At 39.5% G+C, this 10,082-nt stretch overlaps 1 non-coding gene across 1 annotated transcript; it reads left to right on the top strand.

Moving 5' to 3' along the window:
* Window positions 1-7,868: 7,868 nt before the first annotated feature.
* On the top strand, window positions 7,869-7,940 carry TRNAW-CCA. Its single transcript has one exon. It is a non-coding gene; the product is annotated as a tRNA-Trp (tRNA).
* The last annotated feature ends 2,142 nt before the right edge of the window (window positions 7,941-10,082 follow it).

Below are 10,082 nucleotides of genomic sequence, written 5' to 3'. Positions count from 1 at the left end.
TCACTGCAGATGATGACTGCAGCCATGAAATTAAAAGATGCTTGAAAGCAGGGACCTTACTTTGCTGATAAAGGTCCATCTGGTCAAAGCTATGGTTTTTCCAGTAGTTATGTATGGATGTGAGAGTTGGACTATAAAGAAAACAGCAACGAAAAATTGATGCTTTTGAACCATGGTGTTGAAGACGACTCTTGAGAGTCCCTTGGACTGCAAGGAGATCCAACCTGTCAGTCCTAAAGGAGATCAGTCCTGAATATTCATTGAAATGACTGATGCTGAAGCTGAAACTCCAATCCTTTGGCTACCTAATGTGAAGAATGGATTCATTGGAAAAGACCCTGATGCTGGGAAAGATTGAGGGCAGGAGAAGGGGACAACAGAGGATGAGATGACTGGATGGCATCACCGACTCAATGGACATGAGTTTGAGTGAACTCTGGGAGTTGGAGATGGACAGGGAGGCCTGGCTGGCATGCTGCAGTTCATGGGATTGCAGAGTTGGACACGACTGAGCGGCTGAACTGAACTGATGGAATGACTCAAAGCCAAGATCACACCACAAGAATAGTTTGATTAGAAAGGTAATCTTGGACGCTAGATTGCATATTTCCAATTTTGCTCTTATTGTTCACGTCCTGTCATTATCCCCTTGTTTTGGTAACCAAAAAGAAAGAGATAATTGCTCTCTCTTCTCAGTTTCTGTTGAATGTTGATGGATCCTGCTTCCACTTTCTATGCCATCCAAACCATTATTTTGATCACAGAGTACACTTCCCTATAGCAAACAGTCCAAATTCCTAGCTGACATTTGGAGCTCTTATACTGCCTAGCAGTATATCTTTGCAACCAACCAGCTCCTTCCACCCTGTTGGTTTTCAGTCTCACTCTTCTGTGATCCTCCTGTGGTCTCCACATCCCTGGGGATTGGATAATCCTGTTTTCTCCACCTAAAATGCCCTGTTCTTTCTCTTCTCTTCTCTCTATTCACTGGAATACCCAACTTGAAATTGCTCTATAACCCTGGCCCTGGACTGCCCTCATAATTCATGATTCACCACATCTCACTATCTTTTTCTAAGATTTCAGCATGAGTCTGAATTTCCAGCACAGCTTTACAACATGTGTCATCATGTGTCTTTCCCTGCAATTCTGAGAAGGAAGCACTCTCAAGATTTCAACACGGCTGCATTTTTCTAACAATATTTGCCATACCTCCACACCTTAATGTGCTGACTTGACATCCTTTCAGCAAAAGATTAGAGACTAAAACCCCCACTGATTTTAGAGCATCTTCTGAGCAGGGGTCATACATTTTCACAGGGTGTCAGAGACATCTCTGTCCAACACAAGCCACAAACCACAGATCGAAAGGATAAAACCATTTCCTGGCCCAAACCTCACCCTGAGAAGAAAGCCCTTTTTAATGGAAATCACACACAGTTCCTTCCTTAGAATTTTTAGTCTAATAACCCTTATGCAAATCGAGGAATAAACTCCATTAGGAACATTGGGATCTAGGCCTAGATTTGTCTTGATGTGGGATTCAAGGTTTTCAACTAAAGAAAGGATGTTAATACTATTCTCTGTTTGCCTCCATATGTAACTCCTTTGAGGAAATATTTACCTTATATATGAAAGGCTTTTTAATGTGTATATGGGTACTATAATGCATTGATTCAAATATAAGAGGAATTATATTTAATGTCTATGTCTGATATACCAAAATCAGTCACACACTCATAAATCGTCAAGAAATTATGCAGAACTCCCCTAATCAATCATAAATCTTAAGGCCAATCATTGATCTTAAAATTAATCCATAAGGATACATGTGTCATATGAGTATTGAAGATTTTTCAGAGGTAACATATACTTTCACTCAGTAATTTCAAAAGAAGTTTAAATGCAACTAACCTGGAAACAATAGTTTATTAACTTCATGCTAACTTACATGGTGGGGCTTGGTTTCTCTTAGAGGACATATATTATACAGAAAGACAGAGGTAGGAGAGGTCTGGCTCTTTGATCTGGGTAGAGGATATCATGTGGAAGGGAAGCTAGGAAAATATACATTTATCCAAAGACCTAGCCAGTGGTTTTACCCACAGTAGCATAAACTCTAGCTGTAGGAAAGAAAAGCTTCTGGTGGGTCCCAGACTTTGACCACATCACTTCTATATGACAAGCTGAGGCCTTGTCCATAAGTACTGCCTGCCTTCCTCATTCAGAGACTTAACTGGGTTCATAACTTTTCATATATGTCTAACATCACTCTGGAACTCCATAGCTGCCAGCATCCACACAACACCAGGATCACTAAATGAATTCCAAGTGATTAGAGCTAATTTAAACAGGTAACCTCCAAGAAAGGAAAATAGGCCAATCTTTTAAGTGTTTCATTATATTACATCATTTTAACCAAAAATTACATCCTGATTCACTTATGACTCGGTTACTCTCAGTTTGAACATTTTTTTTTTTTTTTTTGCTCAAAGTTCCAATTTTGGAACTCTAAACCAGCAGGTTTCCCAAAGTGTCTTCTTTGGCCCTAAAGGGGTGCATCTAATGTTAAAATGTAGCGCTTATATGGTAACTCATAGTCCATGAGAAAGCTAATTTTTGTTGCCTTAGGATTTAATTGGAACCCTAAAGGCTACCCACTCCAGTATTCTGGCTTGGAGAATTCCATGGACTGTATAGTCCATGGGGTCTCAAAGAATTGGACATGACTGAACGATTTTCATGTCACTAAAGGCTCCTACAGAGACTTAAAACAAGGGATTCATGTTTGATTATCAGTCACTCCTCTCCTGCAGTTAACTGATCCACAGTTATTTTGGAAGCACTAAGGCAATTTGCAAATCAGAGGGCATCAAATTATCAAGTTGGATAAAATTTCAAACCAGGCAATCTTCAGTGTTCAACATGGGCCCTTTGGTGGAATCAATGTTCAAAAATCTTTTTTTTTTTGTCTCTGCATTGTAATTATTTACCCTCATTGCCTTATGTTAAATAAGGAAAGCAAAGTAGACCTGAATTTGATAAAAAAAAATGTTTCCTGAATGATCAAAACACACTTAACTTAAATATTAATAGTAAGAATTCTTATCCTGTAAGGGTAAAGTCTATACAAGTGTATCTGTACATATTGGCTGGGAAGAAAGCTAAACAATATCTTTGTTTAGGGTATAACTGACATTAATCCACTCCTTCATCTCCCACTTCATCAACAGAGTTGACTTGTAACTGGTATTTCATATACTCAAATATATAGTCATATATTTCATACATTCTATGAGACTTTGTTAATCATATGCAAACATTTGAATGATCAAGTAACTTTTCCATCTTCTGGGGATAGTCCTAGAAATTGTGTGGCTCATTTATTTTCCTAAACACCCTAAATATTCTAAAGAACTGTCACCCAATATCTTTCCACTTAATAATATTAATATATTCTCAAATAAAAATTCAAAGTGATGCTTTGAAGTAAGAACTACAAATGCAGAATGAATCAACAGAATGTTCTTTTTTCCTTTTTTATACAAGCACAAAGGAGAAAGTTTTCCAAAAACTGAAACCAATGCATAATTTCTGTAGAGAAACAGTTTTACACAAATCACTGAAAATTATAAGTTCACAGGTTCATCAGTTCAATTCAGTTCAGTCGCTCAGTCATGTCCAACTCTTTGCAACCCCATGGACTGCAGCATGTCAGACCTCTCTGTCCACCTCCAGCTCCCGGAGTTTGCTCAAACTCATGTCCATTGAGTCAGTGATGCCATCCAACCATCTCATCCTCTGTCATCCTCTTCTCCTCCTGCCCTCAATCTTTTCCAGCGTCAGGATCTTTTCAAATGAGTCACCACTTCACATCAGGTGGCCAAAGTATTGGAGTTTCAGCTTCAACATCAGTCCTTCCAATGAATATTCAGGACTGATTTCCTTTAGGATGGACTGGTTGGATCTCCTTGCAGTCCAAGGGACTCTCAAGAGTCTCCTCCAACACCACAGTTCAAAAGCATCAATTCTTCAGCCCTCAGCTTTCTTTATAGTCCAATTTTCACATCCATACATAACTACTGGAAAAACCATAACTTTGACTAGATGGACCTTTATTGGCAAAGTAATGTCTCTGCTTTTTAATATGCTGTCTAGGTTGGTCATAAATTTAATGGTAAATATCTATCTATCCTTTTTTGAGCATCTCTCCAAATTCCAGTTCCAGGGCCACACACTCTCAGCCCAGTATTTCTTCCATAACCCAAAGGATTCACAATCCTTTGCTGTCTGTTGTAACATAATATTAAGAATAAGACACTTTCATGATTACAGAGTAGTCATTTTCTCCAAACATTTTCTTTTTCCATCAGCTATCTGTTGAACTACTTCATCTGATCACCTGAATAACCAATGACTGACCACTCGTGATGACTGATTTCATCACAGACCTAGTCAATGGCTAATAATAGAATTGGTTCATAACAAGTTAGAAGGGTGTTAGAGTAACCCAAACTCAACAGAGAAACAAGACTCGGGTTCCAGTGGATTTCTCACTAACTACCGGAATGACTTCTGACAAACCATTTAAATTCTCTGGGTCTCATGATAAAATGAGGAGTTAAGTCTAATAAGTAATTCTATGATCATGTGTATTACTCATGGATATCTTAAATATATCCATATCCAAAAATAAACAAACACATCAATGGGATAAATAGAGAAACATGAACACACCCAAATAACTGAGTGCATTTATTTTTATGGAAAAAGTGGCATCACATAACAATATTAACAAGACTGCATTTAATAAATTATGTTTAGGTGATTGACACCCTCTTAAAAATAACTTAATTGCATCCCTAGCTTACTTATTAAGCCAAAATAAATTGTAAGTGGTCCACAAATGTAAATATAAAAAAGCCAAAACCACAAAAATTTAAAAGAAAGCATAGAGAATGCTTTTATCAGGTCTGTATGGGGAAACCCTTTCTAAGTATGTCACAAAACTTCTCTGGAAGGATATATTGATGTATTTGATACATTCTAATTTAAAAATGCCTGAATAAAACTAAAGTCAGAAGACAAACAGAAAACTTGATAAATATTTATAGTACTTAACACATGGGGTTGATTTCTTTAATATGTAAAGATGTCTGACAAATCAATAAGCAAAAGACAAGCATATTATTTCTAAGTAGTTAAATATGAAAATGCGGTACACAAAAAAGGATATTAAAAGGGCTTTTAACATGAACTATACACAATCTCATGCAAATATTCGAATATCTCTTCTAGAGTTAAGAGTTGAAGGAATGCCATTTGATTTTCTTTTCATTTTTAAAAATTTTTCATTGATTGACTCTAGAGTAGAAACCATTGAACTAGATAATGCTTAAGATACACTAACCTCTGAAGTTATGTTTTTGTCTATCTGTGATCCAATCTATTTTCCTATCCCATCTCCCCTGCTGCTGCTGCTGCTGCTAAGTTGCTTCAGTCATGTCCGACTCTGTGTGACCCCATAGATGGCAGCCCACCAGGCTTCTCTGTCCACGGGATTCTCCAGGCAAGAACAGTGGAGTGGGTTGCCATTTCCTTCTCCCCGTCTCCCCTACCTGACCCACAAATATCCAATACAGTATCAACCCTGCAAGCTGCCCTCCTCACTTCTTTAATGGAGGGACTAGATGTGTTGAAGGGGAAATTAGTCTTCTGTTGAACTGGAACTTGTTCAAATTCATGCCTGTGGCATCAATTACATTCCCTAAGATATCTAGAATTTGGGGCCTTTTCCTCTCACATTCACTTCGGCTTTATCATCCTGAATGATTCCACTTCCTCACGCCTCTGCTTAGCTTGTGTTGCTTGTTCATTTTTATCAGATGACCTCATTTCCTTAATTCACAGAGGGAACAGAAATCATTTTGATTTTCTGTTTTTCTGACCACTGTCCCACCCCAAAGGGCAAATTTCCTAGCATCCCTATCCTCTTTTTCTCCCTCATTTTGGTATCAGAGGAAAATACATCTCTTCTGTACAAAGGAGGCACCTTTATTGAAGTTCTGCATCCCAGAGACTTCTTCTACCTCAGTCCATTCTGCATTATCTTTTCTCTTCTCTCTCTTATGTGAGTAGTCTTTTCCACTGCCTGCTCTTCCATTCCAGTGGTCCTCATCCAGGAATAACTTGCCTCTCTCCCCAGGGTACTTGGCAATGTCTGGAGACATCTTTGGTTGTCACAATGGGGGGCTACTGTACTGGCACCCAGTCGGGGTGCTACCGGCTACCAGCACACCAGGGCCGTGGATGCAGCTCTACATCCTGCAGAGCACACTCCATCACTCCAGCATGCCTGCACGTGTTCCTGGCCCCCAAGGCTCCCAGGCTCACAGATCCTGCAGCCTATCCTTCCTTCCTTCCTCCCGTCCTTTCTCTTTCTCTCTTTCACTCTCTCTGACACACACAGAGAAACACACAAACAAATTATATTTTAAACACATTTTTCCCTTGACGCTTCAACTCTTTGTAGCTATTCCTATCTTTATCTTCCTTTTTTCTTAGCCAAGCTTTTTTTTGGGGGGAAAAAATGATTAAACCCATTGTTATCATATCTAACCACTTAAGGCAATCTGGCTTCACTGAAATCATTCCAGCAAAGGTCACTAACAACTCAGTGTTGCCAAATCCTAAAACAAATCTCAGTCTTATCACCGAAAAATTCTCTGAGGCATTTTGTCTTGTCAGGTTTTTATTTTATTTTTTTCTTTTTTGACAGATCCTTCTTTAAAATTCTCTTATTCTCTATCGTCTCACCTTCCATTCCCAGATCTTGGAATAAAGACTTTCTCATATGCCATTCCATGATTCTCTGTGTGCTGTGCTCAGTCACTCAGTCCTGTCTGACTCTCTGTGACCCCATGGACTGTATCCCGCTGGGCTCCTCTGTCCATGGGATTTCCCACGCAAGAATACTGGAGTGACTTGTCATTTCCTTCTCTAAGGGATCTTTCTGACTCATGGATCGAACCCACACATGATGATATTTCTGATTCCTTCAAAGCTTTTAGTCTTCTCTTCTAAGATTGTATTTTTAATTTTAAGAATTTTATATCCACCACCTAAAGGCTGATGGCATGTAGATATATAACTGTTAACAAAACAATTGTACGGGAGTCAAGGCAAATATAACCAATCATCTCTGAGGGTCTCATCCTGTATATCCTCAAAGCACTTCAAATTTTATATATGAAAAAATGAACTTATATTTTTACACTTGAAAATTATGTCCACTCTTCTGCATTTTCTATCTCATTGCAAACATCATTATCTAACCAATCTCCCAAGAAAGAAACCATACACCTTGAAGCTCTTCCATTCCCTATCATCCCATACAATCTAATCAGTTTTGTTGTTTAGTTGCTCAGTCATGTCCAACTCTTTGTGACCCCCATAGACTACAGCCCACCAGACTCCCCTGGTTCATGGAATTCTCCAGGCAAGAGTACTGGAGCAGGTTGCCATTCCCTTCTCCAGAGGACCTTCCCAACCCAGGGATTGAATTCACATCTCCTACATTTCAGGTGGATTCTTTACCACTGAGCTACCAGGAAAGTCCACCCTAATCATTGAAAGTGAAAATGAAAGTCACTTAGTTGTGTCTGACTCTTTGCAACCCCATGGACTATACAGTTCATGGAATTCTTCAGGCCACAATACTGGAGTGGGTAGCCTTTCTCTTCTCCAGGGCATCTTCCCAACCCAGGGATCGAATCCAGGTCTCCCGCATTGCAGGCAGATTCTTTACCAACTGAGCTATGAGGGAAGCCCAAGTATAAAATCTACACCATTAATACCTCAAAGGGGCTTCCCTGGTGGCTCAGAGGTTAAAGCGTCTGCCTCCAATGCAGGAGACCCAGGTTCAATCCCTGGGTTGGGAATATCCCCTGGAGAAGGAAATGGCATACTGAATATTCTCCAGTATTCTTGCCTGGAGAATCCCATGGACGGAGGAGCCTGGTAGGCTACAGTCCGTGGGATCGCAAAGAGTCTGACATGACTGAGCAACTTCAAAGATGTCCCATTCAAGTGGGTCACTGCTCATGCCTTGATTTATGTATCCATCACCTCTCAATTGGATAACTGTTCAGTTCAGTTCAGTTCAGGTTAGTTGCTCAGTCGTGTCTGACTCTTTGCGACCCCATGGACTGCTGCATGCCAGGCTTCCCTGTCCACCACCAACTCCCAGAGTTTGCTCAAACTCATGTCCACTGAGTTGGTAATGCCATCCAACCATTTCATCCTCTGTCGTTCCCTTCTCCTCCTGCCTTCAGTCTTTCCCAGCATCAGGGTCTTTTCCAATGAGTCAATTGTCATGGATAATTGCAACACCTACAAATTGATTTCCCCACCTATAGCCTCTCTAGCATCACTGACTCAATGGACATGAGTTTGAGCAATGGTGAAGGATAGGGAAGCCTGGCGTGCTGCAGTCCATGGGGTTGCAAAGAATCTGACACAACTGAGCAACTGAACAACAAGCCTCTCTACACTGCTTCAGAGGTCAGCTTTGCTTCATCATAATCTCCCCTCTCTAAAAGCCCCTCTTAGTTTTTCATCTCCTGATTCTGACTCTGAGAAATTTTCAAAGCACAGAAATCTTTGTACTCAGATCTTTGCCAAGCTCTGAAGCTTTATAGCTTCTACTTGGCTTGTTCCCCTTCATGTTCCAATAACACCAACTGCCTTACACTTTCCCAATCTCATCGAATTGTTTCCATCTCCTTGCCTTTGACATTTTTAATCTTGGTACTAGAACTGACTGGCATGTTCCATTGAGCAAACTTCTGTTCTGCTTTCAAGACTAAAGCAGGCATCTCTCTAGAGAACATTCTTTTGCATTTCTTTGAGAATTAATTGCTCTCTCCCCTCCTCATTGCCTTTCTGCTTTGGACTTGCTTTAAAAAAGTTACATCTGTCACCTCGATCCCAATTTTAAAATATACTCTTCCTTCTCCTACAAAATATCACTTGTTGAGGAAAGATTCATGCCACGGGAAATCAATGACATAGCACGAGAGCTTAGAAAAATACTCAGGACAAAGTGCTCAATGAATGTTTGCTGAAGGAAGAAAAGAGATAAAAAATAAGGCAACCATAAACATTTTACTACTAACCTAATAAACAGTCTAACAGTTTTTAAACTTTGGTATCCAGAGCATTTATGAAATGTCTACACACCCTTGGTGGTGTACTGAGCTCCGTGCAAGGCAAACTAATTTAACTGGTGAGGTGGGTTTTAGGTAAATATAAAACTATAATCCTTAGTATTCATCAATTTGATGCAATTCTGTTCTCTCGGTCACACACACTAGTGAATTACCATAGCCCTAAAGTATCCCTTTCTTTAGAGTCTCAGTGGATATTCACTTGCCTCAGTTAATTTGGGTTCCTTACAAACAAGAACCATATTTCTTCAACTAGATTCCAAGGAATCTAGTTCTATGAGACTTTCTCAAATAAAAGGGTCTCACAGTCAATCACGCTTGTGCAACATAAATGTCTTATATCTCCAATGGACACGCAGAATGTCCATGAGCATCTTCAAAGTTCTGAGAAAGTTATATAGTAAGGAAACCTTGTTTACATTTGTTGAGTGTAATGTTTCACAAACTCATTTAATCATGGAACCTCTTTCATGCCTAATCTATAAAATCTCACAAAACTAGTGTTCTGTGAAACAAGCTTCAGGACATTGGTCAGAAGTGTGGTTTGAAAACCATCAATACTTCACCTCCTTCCCATCATCAATCCTCCCTGCTCCACTGGCCCATGTGGGGGATGGGCCTTGGAGAATGGCTGGAGGGATGTATACTCATTCCTAGAATCTCTTTACCTAAAGTTGTTTAACTAAAGTGGAAACAGTCCTGCACTTTAAATGAATCTGATTTTTCATAATATATCATAGAACCAATATCATATGATTATTTTGCTATCAGCAGGCAAGGGGATATGCCTTAAAGTCATTTTAAAGGCAAATAAAAGATCATCAAGACAATAAAATGAATAAAAAGCTGAAGGAT

This window comes from Bison bison, unplaced genomic scaffold, assembly GCF_000754665.1.
Source record: "Bison bison bison isolate TAMUID 2011002044 unplaced genomic scaffold, Bison_UMD1.0 scf7180017864514, whole genome shotgun sequence".
Lineage (NCBI taxonomy): Eukaryota > Metazoa > Chordata > Mammalia > Artiodactyla > Bovidae > Bison > Bison bison.
This window is presented reverse-complemented; position numbering and strand designations above follow the sequence as displayed.